Below are 20,402 nucleotides of genomic sequence, written 5' to 3' on the forward strand. Positions count from 1 at the left end.
AAGTATTTATTGAGTGCCTTTGTGCTGGCATAAAAGAGATGAGTAGGACAACCTGGCCCTGCTGCTGTTCAGTGGGTGAGTGAGATAGCAGGCAGCTTATGAGGAGTTAGCTCATCCAGACTCGGGGGTGAGAGTGTTGTGGATGGGACTCAGGAATCACTCTCTGCTTCATTGACCCACTCATTACGTGTGTGCTGTCAGCCCTTGCATTGTTGTAGTTAGGGTACATAAACAAGTAAGACCAGTGTTGCCCTCGCAGGTACTATTGTGAGGGCATACAGATTGCTTCAGCACAGAACATGCTTGCTGTGTAACCACAGAATGGGAAGGGGAGGGTGGAGCAGGGAAGCAGTTCACTCCAAGATTCTGGGAGGAAGATGGTGGTAGGTCTGGGTCTTGAGATCTGAGTTCAAGATTTCTAGGTGCAGAAAAGAGAACAGGGACAGCATTCTAGACGGAACAGTTCTGCTCCGGCGCTGTCAGTGCGGCCCAGAGGAAGGATGTGTTGTGGGGGGGACAAGATGGAGAGAATGGTGGGCAATGAGATAAGAGGTGTGAACACTGACACCTGGAAGCTCTGGATGTTTTAGAGTGTTGATGATTTTGGAACTTAAATTTGAAGGAAGCAAACTTTGACAGCAGTGGGGAGAATTAACTGAAGACACAGAGACCGGATAAGGAGCAGTTACTGTAGAATCCCCCCTCATTACTTCCTCCTGTGTTACGATCTTGACAAAGAGTGTGGAAGTAAGCAGGCGGACTCGGGAGACTTCCAAGGCCCAAGTCACTAGGTAGTGAGAGCGGGGAGGAGAGAGGGGAGGAGGGAGTGAGAGTGAATAGGACTGAAGTTTCTAGCTTGAGTGGGTGCATGGGGAGATACCATCATTAGAATGATGGGGTCGGGGTTAATACTTCAAAATACATAAGGAACTCATACAGCTTCGCAAAAGGAAGGCAAACAATCCAGTCAAAAACTGGGCAAAGGACCTAAACAGACACTTCTACAAAGAGGACATACAGGTGGCTAAGAGACATACGAGAAAATGCTCGAAGTCACTAATCATCAGAGAGATGCAAATTAAAACCACAGTGAGGTATCACTTCACACCTGTAAGAATGGCCACCATCAACAAATCAGCAAACAACAAGTGGTGGTGAGGGTGTGGAGAAAGGGGAACCCTCGTACACCGCTGGTGGGAATGCGAACCACCAGCGCATTATGCATATGGTGCAACCACCATAGAAAACTGTGTGGAGTTTCCTCAAAAAATTAAATGTGAAACTGCCATTTAACCCAGCGGTCCCACTTCTAGGAATATATCCTAAGAAACCTGAAACACCAGCCAGAAAGAACTTATGCACCCCTGTGTTCATAGCAGCGCAATTTACAATAGCTAAGATCTGGAAACAGCCCAAGTCCCTGTCAGTAGATGATGGATAAAAGAGCTGTGGGACATTCACACCATGGAACACGACGCAGCAGTAAAAAAGAAGGGTCTCTTACCCTTTGGGACAGAATGGAGGGACCTGGAGAGTATTACGCTGAGTGAAATCAGCCTGTCAGAGAAAGACAAGTATCACATGATCTCACTGACGTGTGCAATCTAAGGAACATAATAAACTGATGAACAAAATAGAACCAGAGACACAGAAGCATGGAACAGACTGACAATCTCAGAGGGAGGGCGGGGAGTAGGTGGGTGGATGGGGAGAGAGTAATCAAAGAACTTCTATGCATGTTTGCATAAGCCGGGACACAGACAATAGTATGGTGAAGACCTGGGGGGGCAGGTGCGGGGTGGAGGAGGTGAATGGGGGATGTGGAGGACATCTGTAATACTTTAAACGTAAAGTAAAACAAAGGGGAAAAAACCCAAACAAACGGTGGGTCACGGTTGGCACTCCTGCCTGCTCGTCAGCCCTGGGCACACACCGCTACTGTAGCAGGCTGTGCTTTCCATCTGACGCTCAGGTTAGCCTTGGAGTCTGCCAGTGCTTGCTCCAGACAGCCACTGCCAGTCTATTTGAGTTTCTACTTGAGAGGAAGCCTGGTTGCCTTCTCTGTTGTAATGGGAAGAGGAAGACAACCTTCTCGTCCCGCCACCCTCTGGTTTCTCTTTTTCTCTCTGTCTTATTTTCTTCAGACTACTCATAATTTTCTAACATTCTTGAATTAATTTTTTTATTACCATTGGCAATAAAATACAAACTCCAAGAGGCCAGAGACTTTTGCCCAACATCTTTACATTTACATTCTTAATGCTAAGAACTTTCTTTAGAACAGCATTGCCCAATAGAAATATAAGCCACTTATGTACTTTAAAAGTTTCTAGGAGTCACAGTTTAAAAAAATCAGTAAAAGGAAAGTCACATTAATGTTAGTGATATATTTTATTTCATTAGTATATCCAAAATATATTATTTCAAAATTAAAAATTATTGAGATATTTTACATTGTTTTTTGGTACTAAATCCTTGAAATGTTGTTTTACATTCATGCACATCTCAGTTCCAACTAACCTTATTTCAAGCTCTCAGTAGCCACTTGTCACTAGTGGCTGTCATTTTTGGACATCTCAGGTCTAGAGCATAGCAGTGATTTCCTACTGACTTAAAAGAACGGATCAAAGCTTTATGTTGTACACCTGAAACTAATGTAGTATTATGTGTCCCTTATACTTAAATTAAAAACATGTTAATAAGAAAAGGTTTACTTAGAAGTCACAGAGGTAGAAGTGAGTGGTAGAAGAAGTGGGCTCAGGAAACAAGTTACAGAGGCAAAAGAAGGGCCCTTGGAGCTTAGGAGAGCGAGAGGTAAGGAAAACTTGGCAGGGATGGTAGAGGGAGGGGAAAGGCGCTGGTGGTCCTAGGAGGGAGAGCCAAAAACATTTTGTTTTTAAAGTAAAATATTTTTTAGGTGGGAAGTGGGAAGGAGTGTTATTGGTGTGTATCAATATTTTGGTGTCATTCAACTAGAAAAGTGAGTATTTTCTGCATTAAAAGTAACTTAATTGAATATGATTTTTAGCCTTGTGATTATATTTGGAATTTTATAAAATTATGTATTGTACACATGAATAGACAGTAAGTTATTTTCCCAAATTATTCCTCAGTTTTTACATCCATATTTGAATCCTTAAGCAGTCTTTTATGTAGTGTCTCATGTTGCGGGTTGCACAGTCCATTACCTTATTCTGAATAACTAAGTTTTGTTTGAGGAGGGTACATAGGCTTGGAGGGACCTCTTATAATAGTAGTTTGGGATGCTTATAGAAGTCACTTGATTTAATGAATTTGCACAAAGTGAGGGAGAGAAATTTAACAGATTTTGAAGTTTTCAGGTGTTGATGTAAATAAAACTTTTAAAGACCTTTTTTTTAAGTATCATAATCATGAATATACCCATAGGATTAATGGAAAACATCAGCTGTTTCAATGTTAATTTTTTTATATCATTGTTAATTGAAATATAAAATATCCAGTTATAGTATCATACAGGGATTTAAAAGTGTTGTACCTGAAACAATTTAGAAGTTATTAATGTGCTCTGGAAAACCTAGATGACTTTAAAGAAAATCTGAAGCTGACCAAGGTACTGTTTTTCAAGAAGGCTTTTGACTAGATTGAGATGAGTGCCTCACCTATATAGATAGAGATGTAATATTGATCTCACTAGGAAATGTAGGCTCTCTGTACTTTCGAGACAACCTTATAATCCTGATTGTGGTATTGTCAGACAAATATGGTGTCAGGGAGAGCCCTTCTAGTTGCTAGAGGGGATGCTGCCCTATTCATGAATCACGTAACAAAGCCAATTATCACTTCAAAAAAAGGGGTAATCCCAAAGTTTAAAGTGACCGGGAGATGGTTATTCAGGTGTGTTCAGCGTTTTTTTCTGCCCTAGCTGGCTGAGCAGTTTAGTTACACTTGTCAAAAACAAAGGCTTCCCAAAACAATGCTTTGGAGATGGGGTGGGGGGCAGTGGTTGTATATAATTTGAGGAACCCCAAGTACATAGTGGTACTTGGTCTGGATGGGATGGGGTGGGGTTGTTTGAACAGGCGCATGCTTTCCCAGCACCACATAGTTAACCTCTGACTTGGACCAGAACCCTGGGCTGCTCCTAGGGCAGTTTTTTTCTCTCTGCTACACCCTTTCCTTCCCCTTTCGTTGTTTTTCTACCTTTTTCCTTTCTATTTTCAACAGAGTTTGAACTGTCATATGCTTGGTAAAATAAAAACTGCTGAGCTGTACTCAGAAACAGTCTTGAAGTTCAGATCACAATGCATTTAAGGACATACTATCATTCAACTTAATGGCCTTTTCTGACTTGCTAATTGTCACCAGTTTTTCCAAGTCATAGGCTCCAAACTTTGGTGTCATTTTTTTAAATCCAGGCTGTCTCTTATTTTTCATGTTTAAACAAGTTTTCAAGTCCTGTTAATTCTTCTTCACAATGTGTGTTCATACTTCTTCCTTTTCTTTCTCAGCATTAACCTTCGAAAGGCTCTCTCAATCCTTTGCTTGAACTGTTGAAATAAGCCCTTAATTGATCTCTTCTTGTGGTTTCTCCTTTTCCAACCTTTATTACACATTAGTTGTATTATGGTAAGCTTAAAAAATAGAATATTTACTGAGCACTTACTATGTGCCAGATACCGTTTTAAACATTAGCTCCTTTGCATAATAGTCTTGAGGTTTACATACTGTTAATAACCTGTTCTGCAGATGGAAAGGGAGGCACGTTTTAATAATCCAGAGCCACACAGTAGCTGGATAATAAGTGCAGACTTGAGTCCAGACAGTTCAGAGCATTCACTGCCATAACTAAAACACAACTGGAACTGTGTCACTCCTGGCACACCTTTTCTGACACCCTTGCCTGCTTTACGAAGCCCAGATTCCTTAGCCTGGCAGTAAGTCTCTTGGGCTCAGTCTGCCTTTCTGTCCTTAGCCGACTGCTCTGTCTATATTCTAATGTCCAGCCAAACCTGAGGGGACATTTGAGAATTGGGAGTTGATCAGTAAGGCAGCTCAAAGTGTGCTGGAGCGAGCATGGGGGTGCCTCTGAGGGCCTGGGGCCTCAGGGAGGGAATGTCAGAGGGTGCGACCACAAGTGGAGCTTGGGGCTAGACTGTGGGCACTTACTAGTCTTGTCTTGTTCCACAGGACATATTCGTGAACTTTTTAACAAAATTCATGGGTATCAGAGAACTGGCTTTTTCTTTTTTTATGATGCTTTGTAAATTTTGATGTGAAGTTTTCTCATTTTTCCTAGACTCCTTTTTAAATTCCCCTCTCTTCTGGCCAGAGCCACTCACTTGCCTGTTTTCTCCTTAATTTGAGTAGGTTGTATTTGGGAACGGAAATGCTGAAGCAGGGCCCTGCCCCTCTCCCTGCTGGTTCAGTTTATCCTTTACTCCTTGACAGGGATTCAGCAATCTCTTGTCTTTTAGGAGGTGTTTCTCATGTCCATTGTGCACTTTCCCATTCCTTCTATCTTTGAGGCTCAGCTCAAAGAGTGGTGAAGAGGAGACTCAGAGCCTAGTTTGCGTTACTGCTTAGCAGCTGCAGGAACCTGTGAACCCAGGGCCACCACGCTTAGGGTCACTATGGAGCTGCTGACCTTCAGTTTCTTTCTATGTAAAATGTAACAAGTACTGTAATAATGCCACCTAATTCGTAGTGCTTTTGTGGGTGTAAATAAGGGTGTACTGGGACGGTGTTCAGCATGGAATAAGAGCTCAGTGAATGCTGTTACTGATTTTTACTTTTATTTTTCCGTTATTGTGGAAAACTACTCACAGAGCATTCTGGTAAAGGGCCATAGAAATCTGCTTTATTTATACTATTGTTATTGAAGGCACACTGTGTGCTTTGGAAAAATTTGTTTGAGAAGTAAAAATGAAATCTTGTTTATTTATTCATTGACTAGTTTATCAATTTCTAGTGAATTTGAAAGTTTTCCCGTATCATTATTATTGGTTTGTGAGAATTGCATCTTTTGCTGATTTTTTTCTGGAGTGGGGCAGATCTTAGTGTTTCCAGTTGTATTGTTAGAGATTAAGGATATTGTATAATACTTTAGACAATAACATTCTCCAGACTATATTCATTTGGTATAGAACTGAGGTGCAGAGTTTTACCACTTTTGCACAGTAGGTATGGAAGAAGGAAACTAATTATGACCTCTAAAATGTGTTTATTTGCTACATAAATATACTTCTAATGAAGGGTTACTGTTTTTATGGTATTAAATTTTATAACCTCTCTTGAACAGTTAAAAATTTGCTTAATGCTTAATTTCTAAAGTGTCTGGTCAGATGAATATCTTGCCTTTTGGGCATTCTGTAATGGAAAATCCCCATAAATATACTATGTTTTAATTGGAATCACAAAGCCAAATGATTGCCTCATTGGATAATTTTAAGTATTATGCTGCAATTCAATATAGGTACCCAAGTACTTAACTGGATTTAAAAATATCTTGTGTGTTTAACAGCTGTCTAGCTAGAACTAAAAAAATGAATGCAGAGTATGTGTATGATTCTCCTCTTTTCTGCTTGGGGTAGAGGGAAAGGTTTTTTTAAAATGGTGGGTCCCTGCCTATGTCGTCGTCGTCGTCCCCCCCCCCCCCCCCCCCCCGGCTGCTCTTTCTGTGCTGCTTTGGGAGAAGGCAGAGGTAAAGATCTGGGAAGGTTTGAGGCAGCTTCCTTTCCAAAGAAACCTTATGTGCCTGAAATTAATAGCATCTTCAGATGCTTCTAAAAATGGCATGGTGTGGCATAGTTGAAGGTGATGGCAGCCTGTGGTAGGTGACGTTTCTTTCCCTGTTGTATTCCTAGCTGCCTCTTTCTGGGTTTTGGTGCTTTTCCCTTCAAGGCGATGGCAGCGCAGGTGATGTTCAGCTTTTCAGTGGCTTCATTATGTCATTTTTCTCCTTTTTGTACTTTCAGGTTTCTGGAAGTTCACCTTTAGTGTGCCTAGCTAGGCCCTGGCAACGGGGTTGGCGCCGGGGGGGGGGGGTGAGTGGATGGGGGTGCATCTTTGGGTAATTCTGGTTTTATACACATACACACACGTGTGCGTGTGTAACATTTGCACTATTTTTAGATAAATAGTACTTAACTATATTTTAATGTAGATTTTTTTTTAAAAGAACTAAGAAACCAACCACAATTTATTAAAGTGTGTCTTCTAAGCTCTAAACAGCGATCTGGAGCACAACCTTCCCTTTCCTCTGGCAATGATCTCTGTAACATTTCAAGTCTATGGCATTTTACAAGGGAAGAAATACTTTGGATTTATGCGATTGGACAAGATGATGAATCATCTCATTTCATGTATGAGGAAATGGACTTGTTTGTCGCCATGCTGCATTCATGCTGGAGCTAAGGCAAGGAAGAGGCGGTCTTAAATCCCAGTTCAGTGTATTTCTATAGCAAGCTGAACTTTCCAAATGTATTTATCTTTTTACTTATTTAGTAAATGAAAATGTTAAATTTGCATGTTACAGAGGAATCTGAGATGTAGAAAGCAGGGTCCAGGCCCATGGGGCTTTACGAAGGTGTGATTATGAGCAAGTTGAGAACTATAGTTTTCCTGTCTAGATTGTTCCAGTGCTCTCCCTTAACTGTCCCACAGATGACTGGGAGGAAGTGAATGGAAACCTCATCTTCTGACTGAATATAGGAAGTGGCATTCGTTGAAGGTACTTATCATGTTACTGCCAATTAGGCTGGACTTAATCAGTCTCGTGTGCTGTTAACCACTGCCAGTTCTGTCTCAGGTGATGGTGTTTGCTCACCCATCAACAAGGATCCATCATCCGAGTGGTACTTGTGTGAGGAACAGCTTTGAAATCAAGACTGTCTTACAGCCTTGCGCTATATGGCCACTTGTCATTTTTCTTGTTGAAAGATACCCTGGAGTCTCCGATCTGGTTTACACCTAATCTGAATAAGAATTTCTTAGCTTGGAAAAAAATTAGCTTCTTGGTTATAACCAGTGTATGTCAGTTTGAATGACTTACGTCATTGTTATAAAACTTTTGAAGCCTTTATGTATTTATGAAAATTAAACACTGAATGCCAGATAACTGCTGTGAAGTATGAATCCTTCACTTACAGAAGTGTTTAGCGTTTATAGTAAAAGCAGTCTAGTCAGGACCCCAATTATTTGCTCTTTTTTTTTGTTTGTTTTAAATATATTTTTATTGATTTCAGAGAGGAAAGGAGAGGGAGAGAGAGGGAAACATCAATGAGGAGAGAGTGATTGATCAAGACCACAACCAGGCATTTGCCCTGACCGGGAACCAAACCCTGATCGCCTGGATCCTAGGTCGACGCTTAACGGCTGAGCCACACCCGGCCGGGCTATTTGCTCTTTTCTTTACGCTTAACCTGGATGCCAAATAGAGCAACCATCACTATTCAGTCTGTGTAGAGGTTTTATTTATTTATTTATTTATTTTTATTTTTTAAATTTATCTTTATTGTTGAAAGTATTACAGGTGTCCCATCCCCCCCCCCCCCCCCCATTGACCCCTTCCACCTCGTTCCCACACCCTCCCCAGGCCTTCACCCCGTTATTGACTGTGTCCATGGGTTATGCACATATGCATATAACTTCTTTGGTTGATCTCTTCCCACTCTCCACCCCCTTCCCTCTTTCCTCTGAAATATTATCATCTGATGCATGTGTCAGTGTCTCTGAATCTGTTTAGTTCGACAGATTCTTTTGTTTATCAGCTTCCTCTTAAGACCATTCAACATTTCCTGTAGTGCTGGTCTGGTGCTGATGAACTCCTTTAGCTTTTTCTTATCTGTGAAGCTCTTTATCCGACCTTCAGTTCTAAATGATAGCTTTGCTGGGTAGAGCAATCTTGGTTGTAGTTCCGTGTTTTCATCACTTTGAATATTTCTTGCCACTCCCTTCTGGCCTGCAAAGTTTCTGTTGAGAAATCAGCTGACAGTCATATGGGTGCTCCCTTGTAGGTAACTAACTGCTTTTCTCGTGCTGCTTTTAAGATTCTCTCTTTGTCTTTAACCTTTGGCATTTTAATTATGATGTGTCTTGCTGTGGGCCTCTTTGGGTTCCTCTTGTTTAGGACCCTCTGTGCTTCATGGACTTGTAAGCCTATTTCTTTCCCCAGGCAGGGGACGTTTTCTGTCATTAATTTTTCAAATAGATTTTCAATTTCTTGCTCTCTTTCTTCTCCTTTTCGTATCCCAATAATACGAATGTTGGGCCTCTTGAAGTTGTTCCAGAGGCTCCTTATACTATTTTCATATTTCTGGATTCTTTTTTCTTTTTGCTCTTCTGGTTGGGTGTTTTTTGTTTTCTCATGTACCAAATTGCTGATTTGATTCTCAGCGTCCTCTACTCTACTGTTGATTCCCTGTAAATTATTCTACATTTCAGTTCATGTAGCCTTCATTTCAAATTGGTACTCTACTATGTCATTGATTTTTCTCAGTCGCTTTCGTAATACTCTTTACTAATATGTTTGAGCATCCTTATAAACAAAATTCTGAACTCTTTATCTGTTAGCTTGCTTGGATCTATTTCATTTAGTTCCTCTTCTAGAGATTTCTTCTGTTCTTTCCTTTGTGACATGTTTCAGTGCCTCCACATTTTCGCTGCTTCCAGGTATTTGATTCTATATATTAGGTAGAGCTGCTATGTTTCCTGGAATTTGTAGAGTGGCTTTGTGTAGTAGGTGTCCAGTGGCTCAGCCTCCCCAGTCCCTTAGCTGGACCTTCTAGATGCTTCCCTGTGTGGGCTGTGTGCACTGTTCTGCTGTAGTTGAGCCTTGGTTGCTGTTGGCGTCACTGGGAGGAACTGACCCCCAGGTCAGTCGGCTGTGAGGACCAGCTGCAACTACAGCCAAAGAGCTGCTGTGCTGGAGATACTCCTGTGGAGCAGGATTTACTTCAGTGGAGCTTTGGTGTTCACTAAGTGCACCCCTTGAGTGTGTCACTCGTGGATGTGGTAGAGTCGTAATCCAGCGTGGTTGAGTCTGACCACCAGGTGCACTGTCTCTGGGGCCTCCCGGGAACTGCAAAGTCAGCCTCTGCCAGTGCCTTGCCCAGGGCCACCCAGCATGAGCTACACAGCAAACCATAGTTGGCTGCTACTTGTGCTGGGCTTGGAGGTGTCCAGGAGAGGCCAAGCTGTGAACCAGTGCAGGCTACCACTAGTGCCAGGCCTGGAGTCACTTATTAAACTGTATAGGGCTCGCTGCTGCTTGTTTGAGAGATTTTAGGGAAGTCCTAAGCATGAGGCTCGAGAGTCCACTTGCAAAGAAAAGCCCCTGGAAATGGCCTGGATGAGCCTGCAGGTAGGGAGGGGTGGGGCCAAAGGTGTGAGTCAGGTGCTTGAGATTCAAATATGGCGCCTGCCTGCCGGCTGTGTGTGGGGAGGGCTCGCCAAAGGAGCCATGGCCTCTGCAGCTCATCTGCCTAGGAGAAAGCTGTCCCTCCACCTCTTGCCTCGATTTCAGGCAAGTTAGTTCCTCCCCAAGTGTCCCAGGTTCCTTTCCAGCTGCTGCCCGGTGCTGGGCTCAGAGGGCGCACATCTGAGTGAGTTCTCGTGCAGGCCCTTTAAGAGGAGCTGCTGGGGCTCCCGCAGCCTGCCCAACCCTCAGTGACAGTTCCCACTAGTTTCACAGCCTGAAGTTGTGGGGATTTCTCTTCCCCTGCCCTGGAGCCCTGGGATGGGGGACTGATGTGCGGCTGGGACGCCCCCCCCCTCCGGGAAACCTCCACCACCGAGATTCCCTCCCTGAATTACCCGCGGCAACGGGTGTGGGCCTGTGGCCGCATCTCCTAGATCAGCCCCATCCACCTGGGTCTCCACCCCTCCTACTGGTCTTGATGCTTCTTCAGTTCCCTCCTTGTAGGACTTCTGTTCAGCTGGATCTCAGGAGGTTCTGAGTGATGGTTGTTCTGTATTTTAGTTGTAATTTTGATGTGGTTGTGGGAGGCTGTAGGTACAGCGGTTACCTGTGCCGCCATCCTGTTTCCTCCCCCTGTGTAGATGTTTTATATTCTTGACAATACTTTTATTCCCATAATGATAGTAGGGTTTTTTTTTCTTTTTTAGGGACTTGGTCTCACTTTAGCCCAATTAGTTACCTTTTGAATGAATATTATTCCAGTACTCCGCTGGAAAGAAATTTGTGTAATTTACCTCCTATGTTTATGTGCAACACTTTTCCTGAATTAAGACAGTTATATTGCCTGAAAAGGCTGCTCCAGCAGGTATTGTCTTATCTGTTCTTCCCTTGTGCTGTTATGTAGAATCTACTAATCTGAAAGGCATCCTTTCCTGCCTCTGTGCAGGACTGTCCTGTGAACTAGCATCTAAAATGAAACTTCTACCAGAAATGAGTTTGCTTTTTGTTCTCCCAGAGGACTGGAGTGGAGGGGGGTGGACAGGTTCGAGAACATATAAATTTAAAGCAGTTATAGTCCAGCAAGGACCATGCAGCTGCAGTCATTGAAGATAGATAAATCCTCACTGAAGAATATGTTGATTGATTGATTGAGAGGGAGGAGAGACGTGGGGGTGGGAGAAGAAACATTGATGTGAGAAGCATCGATGAGTTGCCTCCTGTATGCGCCCTAACCAGGAATCAAACCTCCAACCTTTTGGTGTATGGGATGACGTGCCAACCAACTGAGCCACCGGGCCAGGATGAAGATAAATACTTTTTTTATTGTATTTGCCTCAAAAACATGTTGTGAGCATTTTGTACAAGTAACTATTTCAGTTGCTGTGTTAAATACATTGCTGTATTTAGCATGTATTTTCTAATAGAGTATTAGTTTTCAGTTTTTCAAAAGTTATGTCTCATTTAAAATCAGCTATCAGTTAATCATACCTAAAACTCATCAGCTTGTATATTTAATTTATTGTGACATATTAATAATCTTCCATTTAGTGTTGGCATTCTAAATCTCCTAATGGCAGATTCATTTTACAAATGGTAGATTCCCATTTATAAATAAATGTCTATACTCTTTATATACCACTCATTCAGACAGTTAGACAGCACTTACTTAGGGAGCTTCTGCTGTGTGCTGAGCACTGTCTTAAGCTCCCGGGATTCAGAAGGACACAAAGCTGGAGGAGAGGGAGGCTTTTCTTCTGGAGTGTACATTTCAGTAGCATTGTTGCTCTAGGACAGTGATTTTCCACCAGTGTGCCACAAGAAATGTTTAAAACATGCAATACTATTTAGTCAGGGGCACTGACCTCTTTCCCCTTAGATTGTCAGATAAAAAAATGACAGTTAACACAGCAATAGCTGTTCAGTGTGAATCAAAATTATACCTTTTTTTTTTTTTTTTTTTGTCAGATTGGCAAAAAATATATTTTTTTGTGTGCCGCAGAATTTTAGTACTTAGTTTATGTGTGCCATGAGATGAAAAAGCTTGAAAATTGCTGCTCTAGGAGGTAGGCTTTGGCTTCTTCTAGTACACCATCAGCCACTAGCTAGCTACCAGGTCAAGTTAGAGAATTACTGATCTTCATTTTCTTCAAGTGATTGGTCTTGATCTCAACAGGTTTAATCTGACCTCTAAAATTTCTCTGGAGACTTTGTATATCTTTGTTTATTTGTCTTTTGTTTTAAGCCTCCCCCCAACCCCCAATTCCTAGAAATTAAGGGCTCAAAGTCTTCTTGATACCTTGTTTTGTACTAAATGGGGAAATTTATATTTAAATGGTTTTATTAGTGGTTAGACGTTTTTTATTATGGAAACTATAAGGAAGATTTCCTGCCTGGCTGGGCGTGGCTCAGTGGTTGTGCGTCAACCTATGATCCAGGAGATCGAGGTTTGATTCCCCGTCAGGACACATGCCCCCGTTGTGGGCTTGATCCCCAGTAAGGGGTGTGCAGGAGGCAGCTGATCAGTGACTCTCATCGATGTTTGTATCTCTCTTTCTCCCTCTCCTTTCCTCTCTCTGAAATCAATATAGATATATTATTTAGAAAAAGAAAAAGCATTTCCCAGTTGGAGTTTTCATGGCTACTGATAACCCATAAAATTTCAGATAATATTACCTGCTTTAGTTTTTTTAACTTATTAAAAATAATTTCAAATTTTAAAATATTGAGGAAAATAATAAATTTACCCATATTACATATTATACTGTGTTCAGTATAATAATTTATGGAATCCAGCAGCCAGATTTTGGATGACCGTTTTAGTCTTTTTTGTATTCCAGAGACTGACTAAAAATGAGTTCTTAATGTCTTATTTCAGCTGTAAGAATTTGGTTCATCTTTTATAATTGAAATGGTTAAGGACTCATTTATTGTAGGATTAAGTAAGAGTTTTATGTAATCTAGTTGTTGAGGATAGTACAGTACCTCAGACATAATATGTGCTTGTTTAAATCGTGTGAATAAAATACATGTATATGTATACTAGTCTCAAAGTATCAAGACTGTTGTTTTTAGTTCTTAAATAGAGTTAGTATTCCACTTTGTCTCCTCTAGTGGCTCATTAGTCTGTCTGTCATCTGTCTATCCATCCATCCATCTATTTACTGTCTGCCTACCATCTATCCATCCATCCGTCCGTCCGTCCACCCATTATCTAATATTAGTGGTTGCTTGAGGCCTTACCACAGGCATCTGTAAGTTGTACTGTTCTGTAGTTTCATTTTACCTCTCTTGTTGTCATGTTTTACTTTATATATTACAAACTCCACAATGCATTGTTATTTTTGCTTTAAACAATATTTTTAAAAAAATTGATTTCTGGGAGAGGGAGGGAGCAAGAGATAGAAACGTCAGTGATGAGAGAGCCATTGATTGGCTGCCTCCTTTATACCCCCTACTGGGAATTGAGCCTGAAACCTGGGTATGTGCCCTGACCGGGAATGGAACCATGACTTTCTGGTTCATAGGTTGATGTTCAACCACTGAGCCATACTGGCCAGGCCCTCCCCCCATTTCTTAGGGAATTCTCTAAGCTTGACCTTGTAAGAGTTTCCACATTTGGATACTGTAGTTTTAAGTAACTTGAATTATTTTTATTTAATAATTTTTATTTAATCTAATGTGGGTTAGTACTGTCACAAGGACGGTCCCCTATCAACATATTAATAACAAAAAGAAATCAAGTTACCTGCAAGTGGAGCTACATGTGGGTACTAACACCAGAGACAAGTTGCAGTTATTTTCACTTAGGGTCTTCTCTAGGCTTTTTGGTTTGATAGTACCTCCATGTCTACTACTACCTTTTTGAGTCTCCCATTCATGTCTAGATCTCCCTTCCTGAGATCTAGTCATGAAATGTGTCTCTGTGGAATCATTGCTGATTTCTATTAGTGTTATGATCTTTACTTACTGTATTTTCTTGCTAAACTATAGAAACTTGAATAGAGCGAGAAAGCTACTTCATTTTTTTAGTAAACTATTTACCAACAAAATTTTTACAAACTTTTAAAAAGTTACAGATCCATACAATTCAGAAGGATATAAAAAAATGCAGATAGGACCCACATGCATATAGTTTTCTCCAGCTTGCCTTTTATACTATTTGGCAGTATAGTACTTTAAAATATTATTTTGGAATTGAATGCCAAATAATGATTTTGAAGAAAAACTTGAATTAAATGTTATAAATTCATTAAATTATAATATCTGATATTGTTACATGTATTGTGATACATTCTTGAGCTAAATAAAGTATTATTAGAGCTAATTTTAATTTTAGTTGAATACGAATTGCATATAATGTGGTAGATAGTAGGTCAAACCATATGAAATTGCAATTTTGTAGGCCAGAGTGGATCTAGTATCAGCACTTTCATATAGTTCAACATAATACTTTATTATCATCATCTCTATTATAGGATTAACTGAGTCTTTTTTTTCTTCATTAACATTTGAATTAAAAGGGAAGATGGAAACTTTAGGAAGAAAAAATCTATGGTGATTTGCTTAGTAAAATCGGGTTGACAAGAAATTTCCATACTAGTTTGTCTTGTAGTCTTCTCAAGAGAGAGAAAGTCCCACAAGTGAAAAACATAGTTATTTTTTGTTAACCCGCATTCATATTATCTACAGGAAATATGAAAAAGAAAATCAGATTCTTTTTCACTGGGCATATCACCCTTAAGCACAGGAATGTATATTAATTTTAAAAACAAAACACGAACCCTCAACTCTAGGAAGGTAATCTATTGAGGGGAAAAGCCCGATAGTGTATTGTGTAGTCAGAATATCGCATATTTTTGGATTATCTGCTACTTGTATTAGCTGGAAAGTAGCTTTCTTTTATTAAGGTGAGCCATTAAATTGTAGTTTAGATGCTGCTATTCAAAGCATTATTGGTATCGTCTGGTGGCATGTTAGAAATGTAAACTCGAAGTCATACCTTAGATCTATGGAAGCAGAATCTCCAATTTTAACAAGATTGAAAGGCAATTTGTAAGTACATTAAGGTTTGAGAAGTGCTGTTACAGATCATGAGTGCCATTGTCACCCCCACTAAACAATACCATAGTATCCCTTCAGTAAATGCTTGTTGAATTTAATGCACGTAATTGACTGGATCTAGATTCAAAAAATGAAGGTAATTTAGGAGGATAGTTATAACAGTAATAAGCAGTGGCTAACTGTTTATTTGTAACTCTTTCATAGCTACCTGGATATCATAAAATTATCCATCTGTCCCTTCAAATGTATCCTTGAGTCTGATTCTACCCGTGCTGGATGATTGAGGTCTTATGATTGTGTGTGTGTCCGTGTGTGCATAATGTACAAGTCAACAATAGTAATACAAATTAAAGCAGTAATTAGAGTTTGACGAGTTGAGGAGGAGATATAATTGATATTGTAATGCATAAGATAACTAAAAATAAAGGAATTTGCCTGTGAGGGGATTTAAAAATTCAATCTAGCAGAAAGTAAGAAAGGAACATAAAACAATTGGAATGAAATAGAAAGTTTATTAGTGTTCATACATAAATTAAACACAACCTCATGTTGTTTACAAGAGACAAACCTAACTATAAAGAATTAAAAAGGTTGAAAGTAAGATATACCATATAAAGATAAGGAGAAAGTTTGGCGTAGCTGTACTAATACCGGATAAGGTAGAAAGAGCATGTTTTGAAATAGAGAGGAACAGTTTATAATGATAAAGGCTTTATTCATCAGGAGGGTATAGCTCTAAATTTATGTAATCCAGTAACATAACTCAAATGGGAGTTTATAATACACCTCTCTTGCTAACTGATAGGACAAGATGAGAGCAGGAATAGAAACAACATATAAGAGGATAATTAATAAAATTAATAAACCTTTGATTAGACTGATCACAAAGAAAGAGAAGGCCTCATTAACCAGTCTTAAGATGAAGGGCACATCACTACAATTATATCTTCATTGATTGAAATGCTTAGAAGTTGCTATGAAGAATTTGATGCTTAGTGCCTCTGAAATTTAAATGAGGTAGACATACTATTAAAAAAATACAACTTACTAAAGCAGACACCAGGAAATACAAAATCAAAGTAATCCTATTAAAGAAATATAACTTTTAATTGAAAAACCTACAAAGAAAATTTTAGGTGCATATCGTTTCACCAGTGAATCTATGAAAGGATAACCATGACCAAATTGTATTCAAGTATTGCAAAGGTGGTTCAACATCCACAACTCAGTCAATGATTTTCACCACGTTAACGGTAAATCTGAAAACTCAATGTCATTCCATTGGATGCAGAAAAAGCATTTAATAAAATTCAGCATCCATTTGTGGGGAAAAGGTTTTAGCATACGAGGATTAGAAGGGACCATCATTACTCTGATAATGGTTATCAGTTAAAAACCTATAGCAACCACTGCTGGAGAAATGTTAAAAGCTTTCTTTTGGAGATTGGGAGTAAAACATGGTACCTGTATCTCCTCTTCGAATCATCACTGTTCTAGAGGTCCCAGCAAATGGAATACGGCAAGGAGAAGAGGGAGGATTGGGAGGGGAAAAATAAATCAAGTTTAAAGTCCTTAGTAGTGCTAGTAGCTGCTCATTAGATAGCTGAGATAAGTTCATCATTGCAGAAAATTCTGTTGAACAGTGCTGTTTAAGAGACTACACAACTGCAACCAAAATCCCAACATGGGTTTACTTGTTTTCGATGAGTTAATTCTAAGATATATATGGACATGCAAAGGGCTAAGAATAGCTAAACCATTCTTGAAGAACAAAATTCTCTATTAAATATTAAAACTTGTAAAGCTTTCATAATTTAGATAGTGCCTGGTTTTTGTACAAAGATATAAGAAATCTAGCTAAGTGTGTATCCAGTAGAACAGAATAGAGAATCCAAAAACAGATCCAAGCATGTATGGGCATGTGATTTATGACAAAGATGGCATTGTAGAGCAGTGGAGAAAGTTTGGTATTTTAATAATTGGGGTCAATTGGATGTTTATTTTGCGGGGAAATGCAGCTAGTTTTCTGTTGCATACCTAAACAGAAATAAATTCAGGAGCATTGCCCATCTGGATGTGAATGGTAAAACCCAACTTGTAGAAGAAAATAGGATTTTTTTTAATGACTTTGCTATAAGGAAAGATTTAAACAGACACCAAAGTACTAATTCTAAAGCAAAAGTGGTAAGAGATTATGCTTATCGAAAAACACCATTAAGAGAGTGACGATGCAGATCAACTCTAAGTATTAAGATGCTCATATCCAAAATATGTTTAAAAATGCAAAAATGTTTTTTTGATAGAAAAATGGTAAAGCAAGTTTTAATAGACATTTCACATAAGTGGATATCCAAATGGCCAATAAATAAATGAAAAGATTCTTATAGTCACCAGGAAGATACAAGTTAAAATCACAGCAGACACTGCACACCTCCTATAATGATTGAAATTAGAAAGGCTGATGATTCCAAGTGTTGGAGACGGATTGGAGCAGAGGGAATTTTCATAAACTGCTAGTGGAAAAACAGATTGATTTGGAAAAAAAAAAAAAAAACACTGGAAAAACAGCAGAACAGTATCTCTGTACACCAAAGACACTTAGCAATCTTCCTAGTGGCAGTATTCATACTAACTATGAAGTGGAAATAATCCAGATGCCAGTCAAAATTAGAGTGGATAAACAAGTTGTCAAATGTTCATGTAATGGGATGCTATAAAGTAATGATAGTGAACAAACCAGCTTATAAGCATAACATTAAGTATAGAGACCCATTTATATAAAGCTAAAACTAATCTCGTTTTGGAGATCAAGATACTAACTTTTTGGGAAGAGGGGATTTGGATTGATTGGGAGGGGTCATAGAGTGATGGTGGGGGTTTCAAGGATGACGGCTTTTGTTTTCTTCACCACAGGTTCAATTGATGGTAATTGTTATATACTAATGATTTTTGCACTTTTTTCTATATATTATAATAAGTTTAATCATGGTATATAGTGATGGCATTGATAATAGAAACAAATAATATTTTAAAAAGTGCTTTTTATATACCGTGTTCCATTCTGCATGCCTACTTGTGGTATTTTATTTAAACTTCATAACAAGCCTAAGGGAATAGGATTAGTGTCATAATACCTCTGCTTCATAGACAGGGAAACTAAGACCCAGAGTGGTTCAGATATTTGCCATTAGGGCCTGAGTCTTTTTACTGTTTACTTATAAGAGCTATTTATGCTTCCCAGTTTTTTTGTGTTTTTAATAATGCAGATTTAAAGGACCCCCCAATATTTGACATTCAGGTTTCCAGTTTCTTGCTGTTACAAACAATAGTAAGGTAAACATTCTTCCTTACTGTCTTTGTGCACATCATATTATTTCCTTAGGATAAATTTCTAGTGGTTCGTTTGTTTTTAACTGAACAAAGTTGCTCCACATAATTGAATTGAGTGTTATTTTTTTATAATGAGTAATGAAATGTTTAGAAAAGTTATCTCGTCTACCATCATAGGAACATTGTCATTTTACATATTCAGCAGATATTTATTATGTACCATGGATCAGCTAAGCGCCTCATGCTGTAGAAGAGGGAGACAAGCTAAGGTCTAAAAGCAATGCTAAGGCAGGCGATAGTCAAGTATGGTGGAAGGCTTGAGATTTGCATTTTATAAAGTCACTCCAAGTTGTGTTATTGAACAGATGTCAAGTTGCAGATGGGCAGAGTAAAGACAGGTAACTATTAGGAAACTATTTGGTCATCCAAGCGAAGCATGGGGTAATGGAGATGAAAGGAAGGGGTTGTTGTATTGGAGAGTTCTGTGGGAGGCGGAATCAGTAAGATTGGGTGGCTGGCTGCTGAGGTGGCCTGTAGAGGAGACTCTACCAGACTCACAGAGCTTTGATTCTGGTGGACTGGGTGGAAGACAGGTCACCCACTGTGGCAGGAAATAGGAGTGAAACTTACATTTGGAGGAGATTGAGCTTTGCTCTCAGCTTGCAGAGTCTGGGCAGCATTCAAGTAGAGATTAAGTGCCCCACAGGAAGGGGCACTGTCCCCATCACCCTTGACTGTACAGCACAGTAATTGCAGCTGATACTGAGCTGTTCCTTAATTGCCAGAGCTCTTCTAAGTACTTCACATGTATGAAAACATTTAACCTTCACCACAGCCTTTTGAGGTAGATGATATTATTACCAGGAAATAGGTATATAGGGCTATACAACTGGTAAGTATGGAGCTGAAATTTCAAACTCCAGCAGCCTGGCTGAGAATCTGTGCTTGTCATTGTTGGGCCAGTGTTGCTGTATGTCTCAAGAAAAGCAGACTTTAGGAGAAGTACCCTGGTACTGAATAGTCTGTTCTGTAGTGTGGTAGGTGATGGCTGGTTTATTCAGGAAGACAATTGCAAGTATGCTGGGTCCAGAGTTTGTTGACCAGGGTTTTACATTTGCCTTTAGGCTTTAGTCTGTGATGGCAAGTTTGGTTGAATATAAGAAGGATTATTTTTGTGTGTGTGTGAGTTTTTCGTTCTTAAGGAAGAATTAAACCTTTATTGGTTAGCTGCCAAATGTTTTTATGGGCCAAAAGTGTTTATTTTTCATTTCTACAATGAAAATCATGATCATGGATGGTCCCAGACTACCTGTGGGATAATTATTGGTCATTTATTTTTGTGGTGAGCTTGCCAGGTCTAGGTTCTTTTAGGACTGTTGGAAGAGTCCAGAGAAATCCAGCATTCTGTGGATTTGCTTTTTATACCATGCTCAGCCTTTAATTATCTTTGTCAGTGGTGGAGCACCATTAGAACAGATCTTTCACCTGGTTTGGGCGCTGCTGGGGATATTGATCGCCATACATGTGGCAGGTACAAAACAATGTCTTAGCAGTGTTCTTTTGAGTTGGTTTCTAAGGAGCCGGACCCATTGGAGAGACCCTTCACAAGAAC

The 20,402-nt window shown here is 39.6% G+C and overlaps 1 protein-coding gene across 4 annotated transcripts in view; it reads left to right on the top strand.

The window, feature by feature from the left end:
* The window catches only part of DYRK1A (dual specificity tyrosine phosphorylation regulated kinase 1A), a 124,725-nt gene that overhangs the window by 65,518 nt on the left and 38,805 nt on the right, over window positions 1-20,402 (top strand). The window contains exons 1-2 of one of the 4 annotated variants that reach the window (XM_087818413.1): window positions 7,030-7,396; window positions 7,611-7,711. The exons of 2 other annotated variants lie outside the window; for them this stretch is intronic. The gene's annotated coding sequence lies outside the window, so the exon portion shown is untranslated. Of the gene's footprint in view, window positions 1-7,029; window positions 7,397-7,610; window positions 7,712-20,402 lie in introns of those variants that run through there. One more of the 4 variants, XM_087818412.1, reaches the window with a different exon arrangement.

Source organism: Miniopterus natalensis, chromosome 6, assembly GCF_054644295.1.
Source record: "Miniopterus natalensis isolate mMinNat1 chromosome 6, mMinNat1.hap1, whole genome shotgun sequence".
NCBI classification, from domain to species: domain Eukaryota; kingdom Metazoa; phylum Chordata; class Mammalia; order Chiroptera; family Miniopteridae; genus Miniopterus; species Miniopterus natalensis.